Here is a 7,714-nt window from a genome sequence, read left to right as displayed (position 1 = left end):
CCAAATGGTATTTTTTGGTCACATGTGAGGCATTGCCGTACTGGGGAGAAATTGGGGCACAGATTTTGGGGTGCTTTGTCTACTACATTCCTTGTGAAAATGAAAAATTTTGAGCCAGAACTGCATTTTTGTGTAAAAAATGTAATTTTTCATTTTCACTGCCCAGTTGTATCAAAATTGGTGAAACCCCTGGGGGTTTGAAATGTACACTATACCCCTAGATGAATTCCCTGAGGGGTGTAGTTTGCAAAATGGGGTCACTTGTGGGGGGGTTCCACTGTAATGGTGCTTTGGGGGTCTTGCTAATGCGACATAGCACCCACCAACATTCCACCAGAATTTGTGCTGCAAAATCCAAATATCACTCCTTCCCTTCTGAGTCCTGCCACTTTTTGGTCACACATGAGGCATTGCCGTACTCGGGAGAAATTGGGGCACAGATTTTGGGGTGCTTTTTCTCCTTCATACCTTCTGAAAATGAAAAATTTTGAGCCAGAACTGCATTTTTGTGTAAAAAAATTTAATTTTTCATTTTCACTGCCCAGTTGTATCAAAATTGGTGAAACCCCTGGGGGTTTGAAATGTACACTATACCCCTAGATGAATTCCCTGAGGGGTGTAGTTTGCAAAATGGGGTCACTTGTGGGGGTTTCCACTGTATTGGTGCTTTGGGGGTCTTGCTAATGCGACATAGGACCCACCAACATTCCACCAGAATCTGAGCTGCAAAATCCAAAAATCACTCCTTCCCTTCTGAGTCCTGCCATGCACCCAAATGGTATTTTTTGGTCACATGTGAGGCATTGCCGTACTGGGGAGAAATTGGGGCACAGATTTTGGGGTGCTTTGTCTCTTACATTCCTTGTGAAAATGAAAAATTTTGAGCCAGAACTGCATTTTTGTGTAAAAAATGTAATTTTTCATTTGCACAGCCCAGTTGTATCAAAATTGGTGAAACCCCTGGGGGTTTGAAATGTACACTATACCCCTAGATGAATTCCCTGAGGGGTGTAGTTTGCAAAATGGGGTCACTTGTGGGGGGGTTCCACTGTATTGGTGCTTGGGGGGTCTTGCTAATGCGACATAGCACCCACCAACATTCCACCAGAATCTGAGCTGCAAAATCCAAAAATCACTCCTTCCCTTCTGAGTCCTGCCATGCACCCAAATGGTATTTTTTGGTCACATGTGAGGCATTGCCGTACTCGGGAGAAATTGGGGCACAGATTTTGGGGTGCTTTTTCTCCTTCATACCTTCTGAAAATGAAAAATTTTGAGCCAGAACTGCATTTTTGTGTAAAAAATTTAATTTTTAATTTTCACAGCCCAGTTGTACCAAAATTGGTGAAACCCCTGGGGGTTTGAAATGTACACTATACCCCTAGATGAATTCCCTGAGGGGTGTAGTTTGCAAAATGGGGTCACTTGTGGGGGGGTTCCTAAATTTTAGCATCTTATGGTGCCTAGAAACCTACATGGTGCCTAAAAAATAATCTCATAAAAAGGAGGCTCCAAAATCAAGTAGGTGCTCCTTCTATTATGAAGCCTGTGGTTTGGTCAACGTGCACACTAGGGCCACATATAGGATATTTATGAAAACAAAAGAATTGGGGGAATCAATTTTTAGTCACATTTCTCTAGTAAAATCTACTGTGTTCCTTAGAAAAATGTATTAAAATTGCAAATCTGCAAAAAAAATGAAATTTTGAAATTTCACCTACACTTTGTTTTAATTCCTGTGAAACACCTAAAGGGTTAACAAACTTCCAAAATGCTGTTTTGAATACTGTGAGGGGTGCAGTTTTTGAAATGGCATCATTTATGGGGGTGTCTCACATACAAGTCCCTCAAAGTCACATCAGAACTGAACTGGTCCCTAAAAAAATCAGTGTTTGAAATTTTCTTGAAAATTTGAGAATTTGCTATTCATATTGTAAGCCTCCTAGTGTCCAAAAAAAATTAAAAGGAAGTTGAAATAATGATGGAAACATAAAGTAGACATATGGTCTATGTTAGTTATTAACTATTTTGAGTGGAATGATTATTTGTCTCACAAGCAGAAAATTTAACATTTTGCAAATTGCTAAATTTTCCATTTTTTTACGACATTTTGGTATTTTTCACAAAAAAACACAGACTGTATCGACCCAAATTTACCACTAATTTGAAGTACAATGTGTCACGAGAAAACAATCTCAAAATCACTGGGATAAGTAAAAGCAAAAAAAAGTTATCCCCACTTAAGTGATACATGTCAGATTTGAAAAAAAAGGGCTCTGTCAGGAAGGCAAAAACTGGCTCTGTCAGGAAGGGGTTAATAGAACCTCTGAGTTCAGCCAGCACCCCGCACAGCCAATAAACGCAGAGGCCAGTACATTGGGCCAATATACTTAATTTAAAAAACACACAGAAACAGTGCACACCTCTGTCACTTTACACAAACACACACCTGTCACTTTACACAAATACATACAGATACACACCTCTGTCACAACACAAACACACATGTCTGTCTCATAACACAAACACAAATAAACCTACAGTATGCCACTTTAGAAAAAAACACAGCCCCCACCCTCCATACACAAACACAAATTACCGTTTAGCGGCAGCCCAGGCACCGCTTATGGATACCCAGGCAGGCTGAGGCAGCAGACTGCACGGCAGCAGTGACGGCAGCGTCTCATCCCGGGACAGGCACCCAGGCCAGTGGTGTAGCATGAAGCCATAGCACCCGGAGCAAGCTCCTGTCACGGCGCCCCCCCCTCATATTTTCATGCGTGGTGCCAGTGTGTATATATATTTCTATATACACACTTAGGGGGAAGTTGAGTATACTTACCTGACCCCTGTCTGTATTCCCTCCTTTGGGAAGGATTATGAGCCACATCTTCCCACCACAGATCATTGCTCTGTATTATATATATATATATATATGTTATATATATATATATATATATATATATATCACAATACAATATCACTAGATATTTGCGCTAAGTAAAAGTGGTCGCTACTAAAACTAGACCCCCTACTAGAGGGATCCTCAATCCAATACACACCCCAATAGTGTTATACAGCGCCCATAAACAATTTAATTGATACAATAATTTCAGTCTTTCCGCTTATAATAAAGTATTGTCAACCAAAATTTCTTAAAAATAACACATTTATTATAAAACATAAAAATTTGATGCTCTTTGGAAAAGAAGTGTTCTCTTGAAATTAGAATCACAAATACCCGACGCGTTTCGTCTCAATAAGAGACTTCATCAGGGGTTTGACATATATAAAGGATCTATATAAACAGAACATTGTTGTAAGTATATACATTGGGAAAGACATCAATATTATTTTATGTTTATTCATTACATCAGAGAAACAAGATGGACTCGGAACAGATGGATAAGGGGGGGGAAAAGACTAAGAGTCTGTCAAACTTTATAACCATTATACCAATTTGTGAAATCTTCAATTAATATCAAAGATACTGAAAATGGTAACTGAAATAACATACCTTCAAAGGATTAAAGATGTTAAATTTGCAAAGAATATAGAATGATTTAGTCCCACTGGATGTTCTAAAAAGTATAATGACTGTTAATAAAATATATAATTTATTAAAACTTGTGTATTGATATATATTTATTCGTAATTCAGTGATTGATAAACGGTTTAATATACCTGTTATTAATCTTTAGTTGAAGATTTTTTGAAGATTTTTAAGGTCTTATTTTAATTTTATAGAGTTGAACCTGTAATGTATATGTACATAGATTAAGTGACTAATTGTTACACATTAATAATTATATAAATTATTAAACCACAGTATATACATAACGTTAGTGAGCAATATAAGTGGTCTCGCTTATTAGGGAGCATTCATACTTCTAGTGGTTCCTAGAGCAGATGGCACAAACTCAATAGGATAGGAGTGGCCAGTAATGGCAAAAAAATCCTTAGTTTCTGACCTATAGATGAATATATAGTTTAACTCTGGCTTTTATTTATATATACAAAAATCTTAGCCTTATATAAATACATACCTCCTATGGATGGTCACTTATTTGATTTTTAGGTTTCAGATTTTATTAGGGGTGCAATTGTCGGTGGCAATATTTTTAAAAAAAATCCAGCCTATGAGTGAATACAAATATTATTTAATACTTAATTATTGTAGTTAATCATACTAATAATATTTTGTGAAATAAAGAACATACCTTCAGAGAAAAAGGATGTAATCACTTTTCTAGTGTTTAAAAGAACTCCTAATAAGAAGGAAAAACGTGTATAGTATTAGAAAAAAGGGGGAACTGGCTCTTATTGATGGGAACATAAATAGCTTCCATTATTTCTTACCTTGGTGCAGCCAGAGCATGTGAACTCTCCAATGTCCAAAGGGCAAGTGATGTGTGTGAGCCCTGGGAGAGTATTTATAGTGAAAATGTGTGACATCACTTCCTGTGATGTATTTATTTAATTAAGATTTAATATTAGTCTTAATAATCAAAATTGCGTGTCTATCTAAGTGAATAATCCTTTTTAGAATATATGGAAATTTTATGACATTTTTTTCAGATGTTTTTAGATTTTTTTAAAGATTTTTTTAAGAAAAAAAGAACACAATGGTACTGTTCATTTTAATGAAGATGTTGGTTTAACCTATGTTTATTTCATTTTAGGCAGCTCAATAGGTGTATCTAATATGCGGGGACTTGTGGTGTCAATATTAGGGTATAAAAACCATTAAAATTCACATTATACTGTTAAATTATATGGCTTGCGTTCCACCTGTCCGCTGGTGGAACGCACAGCCATTTTCCCGGATGTTCCAATACTTAAACTAAGCCTGCATAAATATAGCCACAAGAGTAACTAACTTAGAGATCGATGTAGCTAAAAAGCTGCATCTAGTGATTGAGGATCTATTCTCTGCATATTAAGGTGTAAAGCACCTCTAGATTAACTTTAAGTATTAAATAATCGGTGTGCGTTCCACCTGTCTGCGGGTGGAACGCACCGCCATTTTCCCGGATGTTCTAAGAAAATGACTCGGCTGGCGTTCATTACGCATCAGGGGGAGCCACTCATTCGTATAGTACGTCCTAATTGATAGGCTTGCGTTTCACCTGTCCGCTGGTGGGACGCACAGCCATTTTACAGGATATTACTAAGTATTTGCTAAGGTATGCGTTCCACCCAGCCGTTGGAGGTACATAGAGTTATTTCCCCGGTAATATTTGTATGGTTGTTTAGGTCTGTGTTCCACCTAATTAACGGTGGGACGCACAGCCATTTTTGAAAAGCTAAAAACCACTTTTACTTAGCGCAAATATCTAGTGAAATTGTACTGTTGTATTGTGTTTCTACTAGTTATCACTAGAGTGCTGCTAAAAATGCCCATTTTTAGGGATAGATCCAATAGGAGTCAAAAATGTAGAACTATATTTTTAGACGATAATGAGATTGGGATACAGATGGAGAGAACAGAAGAGGAATATTATGACCTCTTAAATCAAATGGAAAAATTGGCTTCAAAGGAATTAAAAATATGGTACGAATCGAGCTGATGATTGGTGTAAAAAATAGCTGAAATCCTATTGTATATTGCTGTGGAACTATGAATCCCAGCAAGCCTGCACCACATGCAGGGACTTGGAGAACCACAAGTCCCAGCATGTGGGGCAATAAAGGGCCCGCTGGGACTTGTAGTCCCACAGTAGTACAAATAGTTAAAAAAATACACAAACACACTGACAGTAAACTTTATTACATTCGGAGCCCATACATCCAATACTCACCTATGTTGCCAAGAAGGATCGGTCCCCTTCTCCAGTAGAATCCACTGGGGTGCCTGTGGAGAGAATTCATACTCACCGGACGTCTTCAGCGCTTCTCCGGGTGCCCAGCAGCATTCTTCCCATGGTCCGGTGTTCTGTTTACATCTGGGGCTCCGCCCCCAGACCAGGACTTAACCCCGCCTACCAGCCAATGATGGTCCAGCATGGGGGTTTTCCCGGACCATCATTGGCTGGTAGGCGGGGCTAAGTCCCGGTCTGGGGGCGGAGCCCCAGATGTAAACAGAACACCGGAGGACGGTGATCGTGGGAAAAATGCTGCAGGGCTCCCGGGGAAGCGCTGAAGACGTCTGTGGTGAGTATGATTTCTCTCCACAGCCTCCCCTCTGGATTCTACTGGACAAGGGGACCGAAGCTTCGTGTCAACATAGGTGAGTATTGGATGAATGGGCTTGGTGTGTATTAAAGTTGTACTGTCTGTGTGTGTGTTTTTATTTAACTATTTGTAGTACTGTGGGACTACTAGTCCCAGCTGGCCCTTTATTGCCCCACATGCTGGGACTTGTGGTTCTCCAAGTCCCTGTGGTGCAGGCTTGCTGGGACTCATAGTTCCACAGCAATACACAATAGGATTTTATCTATTTTTTTACACCATTAATCAGCTCGATGCCCACAGCCCAGGGGCATCGAGGATAGCCCCGGGCTTCAGCATGGGCTGGTAAGTTCTGGAGGGGGGGACCCCTTCTTTGGGGGGGTCCTCACTCCCCCAGGGCCCCTGCCCATGCTGACCGGTCAGAGGGCTGAATGCTTTGGCCGGGGGGACTTGTATAAAAAGTCTCCCCCCGGCTGTGGCATTACCCTGCTGGCTGGTTGGGCCCGGTGCTGGTTCTTGAAATACGGGGGACCCCCCAGTCATTTTGTCCCCCCGTATTTTGGGAACCAGGACCGGCCCTTGAGCCTGGTGCTGGTTTTATAAAATTCAGGGAACCCCGACTTGATTGTTCCTTTGATTTTATGAAACCAGGACGGGCTCTTTGAGCCCGGGGCTGGTTATGCTCAGGAGGGGGGACCCCACGCCGTTTAAAAAAAAAAAAATCGCATATATGAAAAGGCGCACATTTTCATGACTGAAAATCGCCCGAAATCGCGGCAAATCGCATTTTTTGCCGCTAATTCGAATCTCATTACATATACGAATTTGCGGCAAAAAACTTGATTTTTAAAGGTGCGATTTCTGGTCGAGTTTGGAACTCGTCCAAAAATCGCAACCTATTACATTTCGCCCTTGGAGTTCGGCGGCTGTACGGGATGTCGGATGAACTTGAGGGTTTTTTTAAAGGGTCAATCACTTACAAAGCATGGTTTTGCCTTGTAAGTAATTGCCTTTTTTAATTAAAAACTCCAAGTTCCGCCAACATTCCCCACAGCCTCCGAACTCAGAGACTTTTGCATTTGGCCCCGCTGGTCTTTAAAGAAATATGCTGGAAAATATTTGCAAATGAACCCCCTCCATCTGAAAACCCACCAAAAACATATTACCCTCACACTAACAAATCTAAAACACACATTTCCCCCTAATGACAGCTCTTTCACACAGACCACACACATCCTCCTCCGCTCCCCTGACACTAGTGACAACAAATACACAGCCCACATAAACAAATCCCCTCCTCCACACACTAAAAACTGGCCTCACCTCACCATGGTTTTAGCTGACAGCAAACGGTTCAAGGGAAGAGGTCCCCTGGGCTGACACAAAGCTACTATCAGCTCCACTCTTTCCTCCGGGGGCGGGCTCAGTCTAGGAGGAAGCACTGACTTCTGCAGCATTCTATAAACCGCTGAGCGCCTGATGCCCCTCACCAATCAACAAACCTTGAACCCAAAGCACCATCTCATCCCCTTCTTTCCCCTTT

The 7,714-nt window shown here is 40.7% G+C and overlaps 1 long non-coding RNA gene across 1 annotated transcript; it reads right to left on the bottom strand.

The window, feature by feature from the left end:
- Nucleotides 1–3,157: 3,157 nt before the first annotated feature.
- On the bottom strand, nt 3,158–4,392 carry LOC146021382 (uncharacterized). Its single transcript, XR_014450887.1, has 6 exons — nt 4,360–4,392; nt 4,221–4,268; nt 4,047–4,137; nt 3,685–3,755; nt 3,518–3,581; nt 3,158–3,298 (listed from the first exon to the last, which is right to left on the bottom strand). It is a non-coding gene; the product is annotated as an uncharacterized LOC146021382 (long non-coding RNA).
- Nucleotides 4,393–7,714: the final 3,322 nt, after the last annotated feature.

The sequence above is a fragment of the Crinia signifera genome, chromosome 7 (assembly GCF_055691185.1).
Source record: "Crinia signifera chromosome 7, ASM5569118v1, whole genome shotgun sequence".
NCBI classification, from domain to species: Eukaryota; Metazoa; Chordata; class Amphibia; order Anura; family Myobatrachidae; genus Crinia; species Crinia signifera.
This window is presented reverse-complemented; position numbering and strand designations above follow the sequence as displayed.